The sequence below is a fragment of the Neomonachus schauinslandi genome, chromosome 9 (assembly GCF_002201575.2).
Source record: "Neomonachus schauinslandi chromosome 9, ASM220157v2, whole genome shotgun sequence".
Taxonomy (NCBI): Eukaryota; Metazoa; Chordata; class Mammalia; order Carnivora; family Phocidae; genus Neomonachus; species Neomonachus schauinslandi.
This window is the reverse complement of record NC_058411.1, coordinates 125,540,816-125,562,726: the sequence shown is the minus strand read 5'-3', so window position 1 is coordinate 125,562,726 and position 21,911 is coordinate 125,540,816. Positions and strand designations below refer to the sequence as shown.

The window sequence follows — 21,911 nt, the reverse complement described above, 5'->3', positions numbered from 1 at the left end:
GAGAATGTGTTCCAAATGATTGAGGTTGTTTGAAATGTGTTAAGGCTTGCTTTAGGACCCAGGCTTTTTTGGTCAGTTTTGGTAAGTGTTTTATTTGCACTTGAAAGAGTATGTTGTTATTTTTGGTTACTGTGGTATGCATATGTGAGGAGCAGGGAAGAGAAAATTAGATTAGATATCTTAATTGTGTTTTTCAGGCCTACAGAAGGACTGTACCTTTCTGATTATTTGGCTGCTTGTTCTGTCAACTACTGATAGATATTCTTGGGCTGTGTTACAGTCTTTGGCTAAGATTGTGGACATGTCTATTTCTCTTTTAGTTTCAGGTTTTACTTTATGCATTGAGTAATATGCATACAGCATATGAGCTGTGAGTTGAATATAGATTTAAGCTCGTGATATCTTCTTGGTGGATTGACACCTTTAGCATTAGGAAATGTCCTTTTTTTATTAAACTACTACTGTTTGCCTTCAAGCTGTTTGTTCTAGCTTAGTATACTTTATATTAGCTTTCTTTTGCTTAGTATTTTCTTGTTATATCTTGTATCCTCTTCAGCCTTTCATTATCCTTATATTTTGGGCAAATCTCTTCTAAGACTTTAACTCTTTATCCCATCATATAATCATAGTCTTTTTAAGAAGAGTATCTTGGGGCGCCAGGGTGGCTCAGTCGCTTAAGCGACTGACTCTTGGTTTTGGTTCAGGTCATGATCTCAGGGTCCTGGGATTCCTGGGATTGAGCCCCATGTCTGGCTTCTCGCTTAGCAGGGAGTCTGCTAAAGGATTCTCTCTCCCTCTGCCCCCCCCTCCCCCGCTCTTTCTCTCTCTCAAGCACATAAATAAATCTTTTAAAAAAAGAGTATCTTAAACAAGATATCTTAAATGTAAATGCAGATATGTATATATATATTAGGTTCCTTTTTCTTCCTCATTGGTCATCTTTTTGATTTACATTTTTAAAATTATCTTTTTCTCTTCTAGTAATTTCTTCATTGCATATTGTTTTGCCTTTCTTTTAATGTTTTGCCCTGGAAATTATAGCATATATTCTTGACTTATTACAAAATAACTGGTATAACACACATTACTTCTTTTACCTCTTCCCTGATTTTAGAACCATACAGCATACTTGGCTCTATTTATGTTTCCTGCTTACTGCATTTTTGTTACTATGCATTTTAATGTGATAAACTAAAACTCAAAGTTTTATACAGTCAATATTCATACACACACACACACACACACATAAATACACACTGATCCTTTTCACTGCTCTTTCTACCTTTATGTTTCTATATGGGATTAGTTTCTTTCTTCCTAAAGAACTCCCTTTGTTATTTCTTTTAGTGCAAGTCTTCTATTATTTTTATCTGAATGTGTCTTTATTTTATCCCAGTTTTAAAAACTGCTTTATTGAGATTAAAATTCATATATCCTAAAATTCACCCATTTGAAATGAAAATGTACAGCTCAGTGGGGTTGTTTTTTGTTTTTTGTTTTTTGTATATTCACAGAGTTGTGCAATCATCACCACTATTTTCTTCCAGAACATTTTTTTTAAGATTTTATTTATTTGAGAGAAAGAGAATGAGAGAGCATGAGAAGGGAGGAGCAGAGAAGGAGGGAGAGGGAGAAAGAATCTGAAGCAGACTGCATGTTGAGTGCAAGTCTCAATCCCAGGACCTGTGAAATCATGACCTGAGCAGAAATCAAGAAGCCAGATGCTTAACCAACTGAGCCAACCAGGCGCCCCGTTTCAGAACATTTTTATCACCCCTAAAAGAAACCCCATACTCATTAGCAGTCACTCTCCATTCCCCTCCCCCCGTATACACCTAGCTGTAGGAAACCACTAACCTATTCTCTGTTTCTGTAAATTTGCTTATTCTGGATATTTCATATAAGTCGAATCATATACTGTGTGATCTTTTGTGACTGTCTTTTTTTGCTTAACATAGTGTTTTTATGGTTCATCCCTGTTGTAGAGTGTGCTAGTACTTCATTCTTTATTGTAACTGAATAATATTCCATTGTATGAATATACTACATTTTGTTTATTCATCAGTTGATGAACATTTGGTTGTTTCCACTTGCTGGCTATTATGAATAATGCTATGTGCATTCATGTACACATTTTTGTGTAAACATGTATATTCATTTTTCTTGGATATACCTAGGTGTGGAATTCCTGGATCATGTGGTAACTCGGAAATTTTAACATTTTGAGGAACTGCCAGACTCTCAAAATTGTCTATATCATTTTGCTTTCCATCAGTAGTATATGAGGGTTCCAGTTTTCCCACACCTTTGCCAACACTTGTTATTGTTTGCCTTTTTGATTATAGTCATCCCAGTGGGTGTGAACTGGTATCTCATGGTTTTGATTTGCAGGTCTCTGATGACTATGCTGAATACATTTTCATGTATTTATTAGACATTTGTATTCTTCTTTGGAGAAATGTCTGTTCAAATCCTTTGCCCAATTTTGTTTTTTATGAGGCTGTATCATCTTCATTGTAGAGGCTTTTTTTTTTTTTTTAATTTAATTTTTTTTTTTGAGAGAGCAAGCATGCATGAGTGGGGGGGAGGGGTATAGGGAGAGGGCGAGAAGCAGACTCCCTGCTGAGCGCGGAGCCTGACTTGGGTGCCATCCCAGGACCCTGAGATCATGACCTGAGCTGAAGTCAGATGATTGACTGAGCCACCCAGGCACCCCTGAAAGCTGTTTCCTTCCTTCCTCCCTCCCTCCCTCCCTCCCTCTCTCTCTCTCTCTCTCTCTCTCTCCCTTTCTTTCTAAGATTCTATTTATTTATTTGATTTCTTGGGGCGCCTGTGTGACTCTGTCAGTTAAATGTCCGCCTTCGGCTCAGGTCATGATTATGGGATCCTGCGATCGAGTCCCGCATTGGGCTACCTGCTCAGCAGGGAGCCTGCTTCTCCCTCTCCCTCTGCCTTTCCCCTCTGCTTGTGCTCACTCACTCTCTCAAATAGGTGAATAAAACCTTAAAAAAAAGAAAAGAGATTTATTTGAGCAAGCGAGCATGGAAGGGGTAGGGACAGAGGGAGAGGGAGAAGACTTCTCGCTGAGCAGGAAGCCTGAGATGGGGCTCAGTCCTGGGATCATGACCTGAGCTGGAAGGCAGATGCTTAACCAACTGAGCCATCCAGGGACCCTGAAAACTATTTTTATTGGTTATAGAATTCTAGGTTGACAGTTAATAGTCTCTTAATACTTTGAAACCATTGTCTTCCAACATCTATCACTTTTATCATTTCTTTGGAGAGACCAGCTTTCAGTATTTCTTTTCCTTTTTTTGAAGATAATGTGTGTGTCCCCCGCCCTGGTTACTTTTAAGATTTTTACTTTTTCATTTGTAGTTAATTTTTTGATTATGTTTTCAAATATTACTTATATTCATGCTTTCCTCCTCTGGGATTCCAATTACATGTAACTTAGTGCTTTTGAGTATGTCTCATATATTTCTTATGCAATTTTTATTCTTTTTTCTCTATTTGAATGTTTTATAGTAAGTGACCTGTTTTCTAGTAATGTTTTCTGTGTTCTAGTAATCCTTTTCTTGGTTTTTAAAAATTAGCTGTTAAAACACCTAGTAACTTACTATTATTAATTTCTGGTAGTATATTTTCAACTATAGAATTTCTTTTTAATTTTTCTTTTTATAGATTTCAGTTCTCTGGTGAAATTACCCATCTTTTCATGTATTCTTTCCACTGTGTTTTGGAAAATATTAATGATAGAGTTTTTGTCTGCTAACTCCTATATTGGATTACCTGTAGATTTCGTTATCTGATCCCTTTTTTCTCTTTGTTTTCAATTACATGGTCATTTCTTTTTTTTTTTATTATGTTATGTTAATCACCATACATTACATCATTAGTTTTTGATGTAGTGTTCCATGATTTATTGTTTGCATATAACACCCAGTGCTCCATGCAGTACGTGCCCTCTTTAATGAACATGGATGCAAAAATTCTCACCAAAATACTAGCCAATAGGATCCAACAGTACATTAAAAGGATTAGTCACCATGACCAAGTGGGATTTGTCCCTGGGCTGCAAGGTTGGTTCAACATCCACAAATCAATCAATGTGATACAATACATTAATGAAAGAAAGAACAAGAACCATATGATCCTCTCAGTAGATGCAGAAAAAGCATTTGACAAAGTACAGCATCCTTTCTTGATCAAAACTCTTCAGAGTATAGGGTTAGAGGGTACATACCTCAATATCATAAAAGCCATCTATGAAAAACCCACAGCGAATATCATTCTCAATGGGGAAAAACTGAGAGCTTTCCCCTTAAGGTCAGGAACACGGCAGGGATGTCCACTATCACCACTGCTATTCAACATAGTATTAGAAGTCCTAGCCACAGCAATCAGACAACAAAAAGAAATAAAAGGCATCCAGATGGGCAAAGAAGAAGTCAAACTCTCACTCTTTGCAGATGATATGATACTTTATGTGGAAAACCCAAAAGACTCCACCCCAAAACTGCTAGAACTCATATAGGAATTTTCTTTTCTTTTTAACCTCCTACCTCATTCAGCTCAGAGTGACCACCTCAGTTTCTGTTCCTCCCTTCTCACTAGTTTATTGACCCCTGGAGTTTCAGTTTTCTGTTTTCAACTCCCAGGACAAAAGCTCTTTATCAAAGCAGCAACCCACTGTCCAAACAAAGGCTAGATTCTTAATCTCCCTGTACCCAGAATCTCTAAAGGGCTGCAGGGGAAGAACAGCTACAGAACACCATTTCAGATCTGTCAGATTCTCACCCCTCTAGAGTCTTGGCACCTTAAGTCCTTCTTCCTTCAGGAGCTTTCCAGTGTCTTCTGTTGTATTTTATCCTGTTGTTCTAGTTGATCTCAGTGGGTTGTTTGGTCTTCCAGTTACTTCATCTTACCTAGAAGCAGCTTTGTCAATTGCTTTCTACATGTTATTAGTTTAATACATGCTGTTTTATATATTTGGGGACTACATTCCATTAGGAATATTTAGAATTATTTTACCTTCTTGGTGAATTTTTCAATATATATTGATCTTCTCTATTCTCAGTGAAACATGCTTATTTTAAATCTACTTCATCTTACATTTACATAGCTATACTTTTCTTACAGCTAGTATTTTCTCAATAGGTCTAGTTCTCTACATTTACTTTCAACCTTACTATGTCCTTATGCTTTAAGTATATGTTTTGTAAATAGTATGTGGCTGGATTTCTTTTTTTATCTAGTCTGATAATATCTTGATTTGCCAGTTTACTTGGATTTTATTCTTCGTTATTGTTTGTATATTTGCACTATTTTATACCATCTTACTGATTTCAATTTGTTTGAGGGCCTCAGGCATCAAAAATGTCATAGTCATATCACTCCTTCTATCCTTAAAGAACTCATCAGATTACAGCTTTACACAGAGTCCCCCAAGGAAAAGAGCATTGGAAGAAGATACTTTATCTAGATGGAAATCTACCAACCTTGGAGGGTTTGTGTGTGTGTGTGTGTGTGTGTGTGTGTGTGTGTTAAGATTTCTTTAGTTGGAGAAGCATGAGTTGGGGGAGGGGCAGAGGGAGAGAATCTTTCAAGCCGACTCCCCTCTGAGTGAGGAGCCCAATGCAGGGCTCGATCCCCCAACCCATGAGATCAGGACCTGAGCCAAAACCCAAGAGTCAGATGCTCAACCAACTGAGCCACCCAGGCGCCCCACCACTGGTTTAATTCTAAGGGAGGTAGATGCTGTGTCAACATCTTGTCAGAAATCTCAATTTGCTATTTTTTAATACTGTTAAAATTAGTAGTTGTATTCTATTCTGTAATCCTGATTTTCAGTTATTTAATCATAGATCTGAATTGAAAGGATTCATTGATTATCAGTGGTTCTTTACTGTGGCTTTTGCATCCTTTTGTTGTTTTAATCTGTTTCCTGGTTTATGGATTAATTTAGAGAATTTTTTAGCACCACTCAAGTTCCATGTGGCATTTTAGAAGCTGAGTATGCAGTATTGAACAAAACTGAAAAAAATCTCAGTCTTTCTCAATTTATATTTTACTTAGATGACTAGATTTTTTTCAGCAAATTTTATTTTGTTTTGTTTTTCTTCCAAGAAAGGCTTGTGGGTGCTATATTCCCTTAGTATTTTTATGTTTAAAAATGTTCATTGCTTTGCACTTGAAGTATGATGTGGCTAGGTATGACATTCTAGGACCCCATTCCTTTTCCCTAGAACATTGCAGAGATTATTTCAAGGCATTCTGGCTTTCAGTTTTGCCAGCATCATACTGAGTATATTTTTCTTTTCTCGTAACAAGCAACTTGACATTCAGTAACTTAACCAGAATATGCCGTGCATTTGATTACTTAACATTTGTGTGTGTGTGTGTGTGTGTGTAAAGTATGTGGCTTTTTAATATTTTATCTTTTTAATTTTTTTCATTTGGTATAGCTATACTTTTTTTTTTTAATTCCAGTGCAGTTAACAGGTTATGTTAGTTTCAGGTGTACAATACAGTGATTCAAAGTCCCATATATTACTCAGTGCTCATCAAAATGAGTGTACTCTTAATCCCCTTCACGTATTTCACCCATCCCCCTACCCCACCTCCCCTCTAGTAACTATCTGTTTGTTCTCTAAGTTGAGAATCTGTTTTTTGGTTTGTCTCTCTTTTTTTCTGTATTCATTTGTTTTGTTTCTTAAATTCCATATATGAATGAAATCATATAGTATTTGTCTTTGCCTGACTGGCTTATAGTTTAGCAGTATACTCTCTAGATCCTTCCATGTTGTTGCAAATGACAAGATTTCTTTTTTATGGCTGAATAATATTCTATTGTTTATATATACCACATCTTTATCTATTCTTCAATCTATAGACACTTGGACTGCTTCCGTATTTTGTAAATAATGCTGCAGGGGTAAACATAGGGGTGCATATATCCCTTTGAATTAGTGTTTTTGTATTCTTTGGATAAATACCCAGTACTGTGATTACTGGATCATAGGGTAGTTCTATTTTTAGTTTTTTGAGGACCTTCCTTATTGTCTTCCACAGTGGCTGCACCAGTTTGATTCCCACCAAGAGTGCACAAGGGTTCTTTTTTTCCCCACATCTTCGCCAATGCTTGTTGTTTCTTGAGTTTTTTATTTTAGCCATTCTGATAGGTGTGAGGTGATTATCTTACTGTGGTTTTGATTTGCATTTCCGTGATGATGAGTGTTTTCATGTGTCTGCTGGCCGTCTGAAAGTGTTCTTTGGGGAAATGTCTGTTCAGTATCTTCTGCCTGTTTTTTAATTGGGTAATTTTTTGGGGGGTGTTGAGTTGTGTAGGTTCTTTATATATTTTGGATATTAACCCTCGATTGGGTATGTCATTTGCAAGTATCTTCTCCCATTCCCTAGGTTGTTTTTTAGTTTTGTCAGTTGTTTCCTTTGCTGTGCAGAAGCTTTTTATTTCAATGTAGTCACAAGAGTTTAGTTTTCCTTTTATTTCTCTTGCCTCAGAAGGGATATCTAGAAGGATATTGCTATGACCAGGTCAGAAAAGGCTACATGCAAAAGAATGAAACTGGACCACTTTCTTAGACCATATGCAAAAATAAACTCAAAATGGATTAAGGACCTAAATGTGAGACCTGAAACCATAAAAATCCCAGAAAAGAGCACAGGCAGAAATTCTCTGACATTGTTTTATTTTTAAACAAATATTTTTTCTTTTCCAATTGTTCTGTGCTTTTTTAGTATACTTCTGTTGACCATACCCAATGTCTTTATTCATATTAATTTTTTATTTTTGTTTTGATTCTTTGAATTTCCTTATTGTGGCTTTAATCTCTGTTACAATTTCCTTTTTCGCTGGTTCTTTTCTGAGTGATAATAGCTCACTTTTTAGGTCATTATTTTATATCTTTGGCAGTGGTATTAGGTACAGTTAACAAAAGAGGTTTTATTTTTTTTTTTTCTCTAAAGACTTTATTTATTTGAGAGAGAGAGCAAGAGCCAGAGGGAGGGGCAGAGGGACAAGGAGACTCTCCACTGAGCATGGAGCCTGACAGACAGTCCCAGGACCCTGAGATCATGACCTGAGCTGAAGTCAGATGCTTAACTGACTGAGCCACCTAAGTGCCCCAAGAGGCTTTTCTTCAAAATTCCTTTTTTTTTTTGGTTTTACATCCCTTAACATTTTGCATTTAGAACTGGGTCTCTATGGGTTTTTCTCCACCACTTTTTTCATGGCCTTCCCACACTTTTGAATCTTACAGCACTAATTAAAGGATCTTCGTCGGGCGCCTGCGTGGCTCACTTGGTTAAGCGACTGCCTTCGGCTCAGGTCATGATCCTGGAGTCCCGGGATCGAGTCCCGCATCGGGCTCCCTGCTCCGCGGGGAGCCTGCTTCTCCCTCTGACCCTCCCCACTCTCATGTGCTCTCTGACTCTCTCATTCTCTCTGTCTCAAATAAATAAATAAAATCTTTAAAAAAAAAATAAGTAAAGGATCTTTGTCTAGATCTTCACAGGGCTGTGACATTGCCACTTTTGTGAAGAATCTCATTTGTATTTTAATTTCTCCAGTTGGACAAATGAAAATTTATGTTTTAGAGGCCTTATTTTTCTGAGAAGAAAACCCATGGTCATTCATTCATTCATTCATTCACGTTTTTAGTGACTTTCAAGAGGAGTAAACATGGTTTCATTCTTCCATTTTGAATTGAAAATAAATGTGATTTCTCTTGAACCTAAAATAACAAAGCTATATGTCACTTTAATATAATTTAGATCTTCAACTTAAAAATAGTAATTGTGTTGAAATAATAAACTGCATATTGAATTGTAATTAATGTAGTCAGTATTCTCTAGCCTAATTTTAGGTTATGTTATCTGCTTCACATGAAATTTATGAGCTGAAATGTAGCTCTATTGCAACATTACTAATTAACAGTATACCAGTGAGGAGACTGACTGATACCCACTTTTAGATATCTTAGAAAACTGATGTCTAAAAGGAAAATCTCTGTATGACAACCAAAAATTTCTAATTGCAACCTCTAAAGTAGAGGCAAAATGTAGAGACTCCAAAGGCTTATTTTCTTCCTTTGTATCTTGTTATTTTGTTACAGTGTAATATCTTGGGCAGAATGGTTTTACCTTTTTTTTTATGGTTTTACCTTAAACTGTAATCAGTATCTTTTCATTCTTTCTTTTGTTGTCCCCCCCCCACCCGAATTCCATTTCCTTTTTGTTTGCTTCCAAAATCTATTTGTAAAAACAAATATTTCAACAGATGTTGAGATTTTTTTTTTAAATGTAACTTGTAATTTGTGTTTCATATTGAGAATTAAAATATCAAACATAGGGCAGTGTTCAAAAATACTTCATAAAAAGTATTTTGGATGTGTGGCCAACTTTCTTATAAATAAGTATCATAAGCAGGCTGGATTGCTTTGGGTAATTAAATTTTCTAGTCAAATGAAAGTTTAAATAAAAGAAACTCTCTCAACCATATTTTCAGTCAGTTCACTAGCATAACAGGATATTTGTGTGGTCCTATAATATGTGGCACTTTGTACTTTGTGTACTGAGAAATATAAAGGAAATATAAGGCTTTAAGAATTTAAGATCTCTGTAAAATTAGAATAAAGTAATTAAGTACTAAGACACCTAGATGTTAAATGCATCTGATGTTACCAAAAGGAAGAAAACAGACATCTTGCCTAAATTTAGTGAAAACTATTAAATTATGCTACATTTTAATTTTATCATACTACGTAGGAAATGAAATTTATTGAAAAATAAGGAACATCTTTAATTTGTACAGTGAAATACATTTTCATTATTGCTTCTCTTTTACATGTATAGGTTATCTCTGTGATGTAGTAGTATAGTCACTTAATTTTATGCCTGTGGAAAAAAACTTTGTAGTGGAAACAATTACTTTTAATCATATTAGAGATCCTCAGCTTTTTCAATAACTAGTGTAATGATTGATTTAAGTCTAGATCAGTGATGAGACAAAGTTCATGGAAGGAAAAGCATATCATAGCTGTTGGTGAGGAGAGAAAATGCCACAATTAACATTGTTTCACAGTTCTAAAGACTATTTAAAGGTACACTTATGGCCTTTTTTTTTTTTACCCATTTTTAAAAATAGACTTTATTTTTACAGCAGTTTTAGATTCACAGCAAAATCAAGTAGAAAGTTTGCATATACCCTGTGCTCCCACAGATGCACAGTTCCCCCACTACCCGTATCCCACATCAGAGTGGTACAGTTTTTTTAAACTGTTAAAGCTACATTGACAGGTCATCATGGCCCAAGGTCCATGGTTTATTTTAGGGTTCACCCTCAGTGTTGTACAGTCTGTAGGATTTTGACGAATGTATAATGACATGTATTCACCATTATAATACCATGCAGAATAGTTTCATTGCCCTAAAAATCCCCCCTCCTGCTAACCCCTGAAAACCACTCATCTCTTTATTGACCATAGTTTTGCCTTTTCCAGAATTTCATATAGTTTAAATCGTACGGTATGTAGCCTTTTCAAATTATCTTCTTCCATTAGTAATAATACATTTAAGGTTCCCGCATGTCATTTCACGGCTTGATAGCTTATTTCTTCTTAAAGTTGAATAATATTCCATTGTCTGGATATACCATAGTTTGTTTTTCCATTCACCTACTGAAGGAAATCTTGGTTGCTTCCACCTTTTGGCATTTATGAATATAGTTGCTATAAACATCCGTGTGCAGGTTTTCACGTGGGCAAAAGTTTTCAACTCATTTGGGTAAATACCAGAGTGGGATTGCTGGGTATATGGTAAGAGTATGTTTAGTTTTGTAAGAAACTGACAATCTGTTTTCCAAAGTGGCTGTACCATTTTGTAGTCACACCATCAGTGAATGAATGTTCTTGGTTTTCCACATATTTGCCAGAATTTAGTGTTGGTGTTTTTGATTTTGGCCATTTTAGTAAGGCATATTGTAGTTATCTCATTGTCAAATTTGCAATTTGAGAAAATTGCAATTCCTTAATGCCATGTATGTTGGGCATTGATTTTAGATCTTTCTTCTTTCACAATTTATGCATCTAATACTAATTTCCCTCTAAGCATTGCTTTCACTGCATCTCAAAACATGAGTTGTGTTTTTATTTTCATTTAGTTCAAAATAGTTTTTAATTTCTCTTGAGATTTCTTCTTTGACCTATGTGTTATTTAGAAGTATGCTGCTGGGTGTTATACACAACTAATGAACCATTGAACACGACATCAAAAACTGATGATGTACTATATGTTGGCTAATTGAATTTAAATTAAAAATAAATTTAAAAAAACACACAAAAATAGAAGTATGCTGTTTAAGTATTTGGGGATTTTCCAGCCAATTTTCTGTTACTGATTTATTTAATTTCATTGTCATCTGGGAACCTATACTATGTGATTTCTATTCTTATAACTTTGTTAAGGTTTTTATGGCCCAGAATGTGGTCTTAGTGAATATTCCATGTGAGCTTGACAGTAATGTGGATTCTTCTGTTGTTGGATTTGTTATCTGCCAAAACCAGATAAAGACACTACTAAAAAAGAAAAATAACGGGCTAATATCTCTGAATAAACATAGATGCAAAAATCCTCAACAGGACACTAGCAAACCGAATCCAACAATACATTTAAAAAAAAAAAAAATCATTTACCATGATCAAGTGGGATTTATTCCAGGGATGCAAGAGTGGTTTGGATGGGTCATTATTCAGAAATCAATTAATGTGACATATCACATTAACAAGAGAATGGTAAAGACCATATGATTATTTCAATAGATGCAGAAAAAGCATTTGACAAAGTACAACATCCATTCATGATAAAAACTCTCACCAAACTAGGTTTAGGGGGATCATACCTCAACATAATAAAAGCAGTATGTGAAAAACTCATACCTAACCTCACACTCAATGGTGAAAAACTGACAAATTTTTTCCTCTAAGACCAGAAATAAGATAGAGATGTCTATTCTTACTTTTATTCAAAAAGGTATCTAAATTGGTAAGGAAGAAGTAAAGTTGTCACTACTTGCAGATGACATGGTATATCATATGTAGAAAACCCTAAAGACTCCACTAAAAAACTACTAGAACTGATAAAAAAATTCAGTCAGGTCATAGGGTACAAGATTAATATACAGAAATCTGTTGTATTTGTATACACAATAATGAAGTAGCAGAAAGATAAATTAAGAATACAGCCCCACTTAAAATTACACCAAAAATAATAAAATACCTAGGAATAAACTCAACCAAGGGAGTGAAAGACTTATACTTTGAAAACCATAAAACACTGATGAAAGAAATTAAAAATGACCCAAACAAATGTAAAGATATTTCATGTTCATGGATTGGAAGAACAAAAATTGTTCAAATGTCCATACTACCAAAAGCAATCTAGAGATTTAATGCAATCCCTTTCAAAATACCAACACTTTTCACAGACCAGAACAAATAATCTTGTCATTTGTATGGAACCACAAAAGACTCCAAATAGCCAAAGCAATCTTGAGAAAGAACAACAAAGCTGGAGATATCCCAGTCCCAGATTTCAAGATACGCTGCAAAGCTGTAGTAATAAAAAACAGTGTGCTGTTGGCACTAAAATAGACATATGGATCAATGGACTAGAATAAAGTCCCAGAAAGAAACCCATGCTTATATGATCAATCTGCAATAAAAGAGGCAAGAATATACAATGGAGAGAAGACAGTCTCTTAACAGATGGTGCTGGGAATACTGGAGAGCTACATGCAAAAGAATGAAACTGGGCCACTGTCTGAAAGCATACACAAAATTAAACTCAAAATGGATTAAAGATCTAAATGTGAGACTCAAAACCATAAAATTCCTAAAAGAAAACATAGGCAATAATTTCTTGGGAATCAATTGTAGAAACAATTTTCTAGGTATCTCCTAAGGCAAGGGAAACAAAAGTAAAAATAAGCTATTGGGACTGCGTCAAAATAAAAAGCTTTTGCATAGCAAAGGAAACCCCCATCAACAAAACAACAAGGCAACCCACTGAATGGGAGAAGATATTTGCAAATGATATCTCCAACAGAGGGTTCATATCCAAAATATGTAAAGAACTTACACAAATCAGTACTAAAAAAACAAGCAATCTGATTAAAAATGAGGCAGAGGACCTGAATAGACATTTTTCCAAAGAAGACCTACAGATGGCCAATGGACACATGAACAACATCACTAGTCATCAGGATAATGCAAATCAAAATGAGAATGAGAGATCACCACCTTAATAACCTGTCAGAATGGTTAGAATCAAAAAGACAAGAAATAAAAAGTGTTAGGATGTGGAGAAAAAGGAACCTCGTTCACTGTTGGTGGGAATGCAGATTGGTGCAGCCACTATGGAAAACAGTGTGGAGGCTTCTCAAAAAATTAAAAATGAACTACCTTATGATCCAGGAATCACACTACTGGGTATTTACCCAAGGAAAACAAAATCACTAATTCACAAAAATTTATATATCCCTATGTTTATTGCAGCATTATTTATAATAACCAAGATAAGGGAACAACCCAAGTGTCCATTGACTGATGAGTGGATAAAGAAGATATTGTATATATATGCAATGGGATATTACTCAGCCAAAAAAAGAATGTGATCATTCCATTTTACAACAACATGGATGGACGTAGAGGGTAAAATGCTAAGTGAAATAAGGCAGACAGAGAAACAGAAATACCATACAATTTCACTCATATGTGGAATTTAAGAAACAAAACAAATGAAAAAAGAGGCGGACAAAAAAAGACTTAAATACAGAGAACAAACTGATGGTTGCCAGAAGGGAGGTGGAGGTGGGTGGGAGGATATGTGAAATAGATAAAGGGGATTAAGAGTATACTTATGTTGATGAACTTTGAGTGATGTTTAGAATTGTTGAATTCAAAAAAATTCAACAACAAAGATATGCCCAAATATATATCATACAAAAATCTTTGCAGGCACTTGGGATCTTAAGTATAGATGGTCTTTTAGAGATGGTACAATCCAACCTTGTTAAATTCAGAGAATTATATGAGTCCCAGATTTGATAACAAAATCCAAAAAACTATTTAGGGTAAAACAAATTTGTCTCAATTTATAGAAGTAATGAGTCTTTTTAGGTTAGGCTTTTAGTCCTATTTTTTTTTTTTCATAGTGATTGTAGAACGGGGGTAAAATGACAATTTAAAATTTGCCTAAATTATTTTTCCTAAAACTGAAATAGTTATACTTTAAGGATTATTTAAATTTGACAATAGTTAAAATAAAATTAAATATCTAATGTGTTTCATGTAATTTATAAAGCCGTTTCATGATATATTCAAAGTGCTGAATGGGAAGAATCTACAGCCAAGAATACTGTATCCAGCAAGACTATCATTCAGGATATCATTTTAACTTTAGGTGGGAAGAGTTTCCCAGACAAAAACAAAAGGAGTTCATGACCACTAAACCAGCCCTGCAGGAAGTATTAAAGGGGATTCTAAGGCAAAAGAGAGACTAAAAGGGATAAAGACAAGAAAGGATCAGAGAAAATCTCCAGAAATGACATAACATGTATTTAAAACAAAGATTCAGATTTATGGCAGGAATTCTTAGTAATCAAGGTAATGGGAGCTGCATAAATCCTGATTCTCTCAACATAATTTCCAAAAAAATCAATACAGAAAAGCATGAAGAACGAATAAAATTATACGAAACCTACAGCCTTGGCACAACTAGAAAGCAAACAATGTCCAAATTCATTTTAACTTTAGGAAAATATTACCAAGTTACAGTGTGCTATTTTCTTAAACTTCTGCAAGTCTTTGACATGAGCAAGCATACTTCAAGAAAAACTATGTGGAAGGGAGAAAAGACTTTGTGACTGTTTAAAGTTGATTTGAAATCATTACTAAAAAAGGGAAGTCTACCCTAATAAGTACAAAAATTCTGAAAAATACTACTTTGGATCAAACAGACCAGAGGTAAAGGACTTAAAATTTATGTGATACTCCAAGTAGTAGTCTTGGGAAGGTAACTGTTTGGAGGAAAGGAGGATATAAAGGAAGGCAGAGGTAATCTTTGGAAAGTGCTTATTGAATGGAAAAGAAGGGAAGAGATACAGAAATCCTTCAAGATAAAAAAAATATAAAAAAATATATTGAATGATACAAAACTCCTCTCCCTACTGCTGATACCTTAAAAAAAGACTTCCATTAAAGAGACCATACTGAACTCCACCCTCCCACTGTCAGTTCTTTCTATTGCAATTCAGTGAGGCCAGTAATCTTCACCTATGCAAACTACTATAAAGAAGAAAACAAAATGATAATTTATAGCTGTTCAGGTGATGAACTTGTTGCCCCCAAACAATGAAAAAATAGAAAAAAATCTGATAAATGATAATTCCAAGCTGAAACAGTTCTCCATAAATAAGTGTTTAGAAATGTGACGGATTAAAAAAAATCATCATTCAGAATTTGGAAATACTAAGAATAGAATTGGATTTTTTCAAAGGTATAACGATGAAACAAAGTGATTAAACTCCAGAAAGAAAAAAAAAGATAACATATCAAAACAAAGACTAAATTACACAGTGATGACAGAAGACTAGATTCAAGTGAAACCTTAAGATTACTGAAGGAAAGCAGGAAAACAAGTAAGTGGAAATGAGATGTTTGTTCAGGGAGTTATAGAGAAGGTGTTTGAAAAGGGAGGTAGGTTAGAAAGGTCCAGCTTACATATAATTGTAGTTCCCTGGAACATCTCACTGTGCCTGAAGTTCAGAGAATATTGGGAACATGTCAAATGCACGCAGGAGCCAGCATAGTGGGTCTCTCATTGGTAAAATCAAAGACAATTTAAACATCAAAAGAAATAAAGACATTGATTATAATGATAGAGTAAGATAACCTATGAGTTAACACTGACATGAATGAGTAAATGCATACATGGAGGAAAAGCAAACTGTCTTATAATAAAATGCAAATAGTAGGGGCGCCTGGGTGGCTCAGTTGGTTAAGCGACTGCCTTCGGCTCAGGTCATGATCCTGGAGTCCCTGGATCGAGTGCCGCATTGGGCTCCCTGCTCAGCAGGGAGTCTCCTTCTCCCTCTGACCCTCCCCCCTCTCATGTGCTCTCTCTCATTCTCTCTCTCTCTCAAATAAATAAATAAAATCTTAAAAAAAATAAATAAATAAAATGCAAATAGTAGTAAATGTAGGTATTATGTATTATAAAATTAGAAAACCCCCATTTGACAACCACCATAGTAATTTTTTAGGCAAGAATCAAGAATGGATGTTACAATCAGTTTGTTAAAGTTTGATAAATAGGATATTTACATAGAAATTTTCACAGGATACTTATTAATTACAAGAGGGAAAATAGTAACTTTGCAGGGGAAAAAATTTTGACAGACACTACCTTAACCAAGTTAACAATACCAGTTTCAGGACAAATAGATGTCATGTGGATTTTCAGGTGATATATTGTGGACAGAACATCACTTCTAAGTTGTTCCTGCCAAAAATGTAGTCAAAACCTAATCAGAGGGCGCCTGGGTGGCTCAGTTGGTTAAGCGACTGCCTTCGGCTCAGGTCATGATCCTGGAGTCCCGGGATCGAGTCCCGCATCGGGCTCCCTGCTCGGCAGGGAGTCTGCTTCTCCCTCTGACCCTCCTCCCTCTCATGCTCTTTGTATCTCATTCTCTCTGTCTCAAATAAATAAATAAAATCTTTAAAAAAAAAAAAAAAACCTAATCAGAAAGAAACATTAGACAAAGTCAAATTGAGAGACATATGATAATATAAATGGCCTGTATTCTGCACAAGTACCAAGGTCCTGAAAGACAAAAACTGAGGAAATGGTCAGATTAAAGAGGATGCCTTTGGCGATGTTTCTAGGAAGAAGTTGCTGCGGCTGAGGTCGAAGAGGTTGCTGCCTGTGTTCTCTTCTAGGATTTTGATGGAATCCTGTCTCACATTGAGGTCTTTCAACCACTTGGAGTCTATTTTTGTGTGTGGTGTAAGGAAATGGTCCAGTTTCATTCTTCTGCATGTGGCTGTCCAATTTTCCCAACACCATTTGTTGAAGAGACTGTCTTTTTTTCCATTGGACATTCTTTCCTGCTTTGTCAAAGATTACTTGACCATAGAGTTGAGGGTCGATTTCTGGGCTCTCTATTCTGTTCCATTGATCTGTGTGTCTGTTTTTGTGCCAGCACCATATTGTCTTGATGATGACAGCTTTGTAATAGAGCTTGAAGTCCGGAATTGTGATGCTGCCAGCTTTTCTTTTCTTTTTCAACAATCCTCTGGCTATGCGGGGTCTTTTCTGGTTCCATACAAATTTTAGGATTATTTGTTCCATTTCTTTGGAAAAAGTGGATGGTATTTTGATGGGGATTGCATTGAATGTGTAGATTGCTCTAGGTAGCATTGACATCTTCACAGTATTTGTTCTTCCAATCCATGAGCATGGAATGTTTTTCCATTTCTTTGTGTCTTCCTCAATTTGTTTCATGAGTATTTTATAGTTTTCTGAGTACGGATTCTTTGCCTCTTTGGTTAGATTTATTCCTAGGTATCTTATAGTTTTGGGTGCAATTGTAAATGGGATCGACTCCTTCATTTCTCTTCACCACTCCAGCAACCCTCAGTTTGTTTCCTGAGATTAAGAATTCCTCATATCGGTGAGATCATATGATATATGTCTTTCTCTGATTGACTTAATTTCACTTAGCATAATACGCTCTAGTTCCATCCACGTCATTGCAAATGGCAAGATTTCGGGGTTTTTTTGATGGCTGCATAATATTCCATTGTGTATATACACCACATCTTCTTTATCCATTCATCTGTTGATGGACATCTTGGCTCTTTCCATAGTTTGCCTATTGTGGACATTGCTGCTATAAACATTGGGGTGCACGTGCCCCTTTGGATCACTACAGTTGTATCTTTGGGGTAAATACCCAGTAGTGCAATTGCTGGATCATATGGTAGCTCTATTTTCAACTTTTTGAGGAACCTCCATACTGTTTTCCAGAGTGGCTGCACCAGCTTGCATTCCCACCAACAGTGTAGGAGGGTTCCCCTTTCTCCACATCCCCGCCAACATCTGTCATTTCCTGACTTGTTAATTTGAGCCATTCTGACTGGTGTGAGGTGGTATCTCATTGAGGTTTTGATTTGGATTTCCCTGATGCCGAGCGATGTTGAGCACTTTTTCATGTGTCTGTTGCCATTTGGATGTCTTTGGAAAAATGTCTGTTCATGTCTTCTGCCCATTTCTTGATTGGATTCTTTGTTCTTTGGGTGTTGAGTTTGATAAGTTCTTTATAGATTTTGGATACTAGCCCTTATCTGACATGTCATTTGCAAATATGTTCTCCCATTCTGTCGGTTGTCTTTTGGTTTTGTTGACTGTTTTCCTTTGCTGTGCAAAAGCTTTTTATCTTGATGAAGTCCCAATAGTTCATTTTTGCCCTTGCTTCCCTCGCCATACGCAATGAATCATGGAACACTACATCAAAAACTAATGATGTAATGTATGGTGATTAACATAACATAATAAAATAAAATTTAAAAAAAAGGATGCAGTTTTCAGAAAGCAACATCGGATTCTGGATTGGATCCTGTACTAGGGGAAAAAAAAGGAAATTAGTGGGATAATTGAGAAATTTGAATAATGTTTGTAGATTAGATAATAGTGCTATATCCTTGTTTTCTGATTTTGATAATTTTGTTTGTCCTTGTTTTTAAGAAAATATTTAGGGGCAAAGGGACCTTGTAACCTCTTCCTTAGTCCAAAGGATTCAGAAAAAAAAATTGTGTGTGTTTTATTTAGGCAAGGCAAACCTGGTAAAATGTTAATAGGTGGGGAGTTTGGTTGAAGATATATCAAAAATGTTGTGTTTTTTGAAAATTTTCTGTAAATTTGAAGTTATTGCAAAATAAGGGGATGACAAAACAGTTTATAAGAATATAAAGTTAATTTTATATTATTAATCTCCTATAAGTTGCTGGCAGTAAACCAGAGTGTTTAAAAATAGACTAAGTGCTATAGATAAAATGAGAAAGATTTCATTTATGAAAGTTGAAAGTGAATTATTAATATTCTAGTTTTCAGTGTAATGTCTTTGGTGTCATCATTGAAATAGAAGTGTGTTCTTGTACACATTTTTCTAGCTACTGAAGCAGCTCTTTTAGACCTATGGTAAATTGGAGGAGTAGAGAGGATATTGTTTTAAATTGAGTCCCTTCCTCCACTGACTCCTTCCTTCATCTTGAACGCCTTCTTACTGATAACTTAGAAGAAATATTTTTGAATAAGTATTTTTGGAAAGGACAGCAGGGACTGGCATACTCTTTTTACTGATAGTGAACTATCTTTTTTTTTTTTTTTTTTAAGATTTTATTTATCTGAGAGAGAGAGCATGAGCAGGGGGAGGGGGAATGGGAGAAGCAGACTCCTGGCTGAGCAGGGAGCCTGCTGTGGGGCTCAATCCCATGACCCTGGGATCATGACCTAAGCGAAAGGCTGATGCTTAACTGACTGAGACATCCAGGCACCCCTATTTTTTGTTTTAAAGAATTTTCTCCAGTCATGCTTAATGGATATTCTGAAGCAGCATTGCTTGTCTCAATTTTAATACTGTCTTGTTCATAGCTCACTTAATTTGAAAGCCTTTGAGTAGAGTAAGAATTATTCTTGGAAGAAATGCTTTGGTGATTGTCATTTTCTTCCTCTTCTTAGTACTAGAAGTGATGGAAAAACATTTCTGACTAAACCTTTGCTAAATTCAGAATTTTAAGTGCAGAAAGTACGTCTAAGTGCATCTCAAGACATAAATGATTTCAAAAATTTCATTTATCAATAGTAATAATAAAACTACTATTAAATAGTTTTAATAATGGCGTTCTTATATTCATTATATTCTTAAAATGGTATGATACCATGCCAGGATTCTGAGAAACAGTATTGAAATCAGTAATAGAAGTTTAAAACTTTTTAATGACAAATATGTGAACAAAGTTAACATGTAAGTGGGAAATTTGAGAAAGTATTTGTAAAACATAGTTAATATATCTGTCTAAGGAGCTTTTACTTACATAAGTAAAAAAATCACAGAGTATGAAAATGGTCAAAAGATGGGAAGTATAGAGAAAGCAAATCCCAAATGACAACAAATATAAAAAAAAGATATCTAACCACTACTAGTTAGGAAGTATATATTAAATGAGATTTTTATTTTACATCTGTCATACTAGCAAAGCAGTTGTAACATTTATATGAAAAAGTACTTTAGTGTATACCATTTGACTTAGAGGCATATCCACAAGGTGTGGGTGAATGAGTAAAATAAAGAGTATTGATAGAGTCCCTGTTTTGTCAAATGCTGCCAAATCCCTTATGTATGTATACATGTATATGTGAATATGGTTATATGATCTTGTGCAAAAGTGTGGGAATGAAAAATACTGAGTTGAAAACACTGGTAAAGAGGTTTATGTTGGTGCAGGGGAAAGTAGGGAGGCAACCATAAAACACTATTTCCATATATATGCATTTATATAAAATTATCTATTTGTGTATTTATATTGTGAGGATATTTTAAAAGATTAAATAATGATAAGAGATCTATTTTCACAAGGTGAGGAAAGGAACCAGTAGGCACATGTAGTGTGAAGAGTGTTCCACAAGGAGGGAAAATAGCAAAGTTCCTAAAGAAGAAAGGAGCTGGTGGTTAAGGAAGACACACACATGCACATAAGTACACACACAGACACATCATTGAGGCTTCATGGATGTAAAGGAGAGTGATGGGAAATAACTTCAGACAGAGAGTTTGAGGCCAGAGAATTTATTTTGTTTACTTAATGAGTTTGGATATTACTTTCAGTGCAGTAAAAAGCTCTATACTTCTTAAACAATTTGATTTATGTTTCAAAAATATCACTTGGTTATCCAAAGGATACAAGCATAGTCATTTGAAGGGGCACATGCACTTCAGTGAGGGAAGAAAGGACATGAGAAGAGACAGTAACAAACTGGTGAGGTAAATGGATTGGAGGACTGGATAAAGGTTAAAAAATTTCTGGAGAGATAATACAAAATAGAGCTAGATAGTAGGCAAAATGGAATACATGAAATTGAGATTTTAGAGGTGATGTGATTATTGGTGATGGCAGAGTTAAAGGTGTGACAGTAGGAGTGGGTGCTTGACATGTGGTGGAAGTGGATCATTTGGAGGTTGGGGGAGGTTTTTGCAATGATTTTTTTTTTTACTCAGATACTGAAGTCACCAGAGATAAGAGTAGGGATAGAAAGAGAAGTACCAGGTGAGAGTTATCAGTACATGAGGGGGTCACTTGGTGCCCATCACAAGGAGAATTATTGGGTGGTATAAATTTCATGGTGTGACCTTCAAAATACCTGGGGCTTTTGAAGGGGAAGAAAAATTAACTTGTAAGATAGAATAGAGAGCAAAAAGGACTTACTTATCTTTCAGGCTCTTGACCATAGTGGATGTAATATTTAAAACAAACCGACAAAAATTGGTCTCTATTTGAGAGGACTTCAGGTGACAGGTTTCAGTTGGAAACGAAGAAATAGTCAAAGAAGAATTTGAGGACATTGGGGAATTTGTTGACCCTAGACTGTGAATTTTAAACTGGATGATAAGGGGCCAGTGGTCAACTGTGTGTGTCCTCTGGTTCTTTGCCTTCTGCAGCAGATTGGCAGCCAGGGATAAAGGAAAACTTCCTCAGGAGAGTGCTTTATCAGGAGTTATAAGTTAAATGTAGGACTATAGTCTTGTGGCAGATGGGGGGAGTAAAGAGGCTCAT

The 21,911-nt window shown here is 35.5% G+C and overlaps 1 protein-coding gene across 1 annotated transcript in view; it reads left to right on the top strand.

The window, feature by feature from the left end:
* Positions 1-21,911, top strand: part of MEF2A (myocyte enhancer factor 2A) — a 95,839-nt gene that overhangs the window by 6,580 nt on the left and 67,348 nt on the right.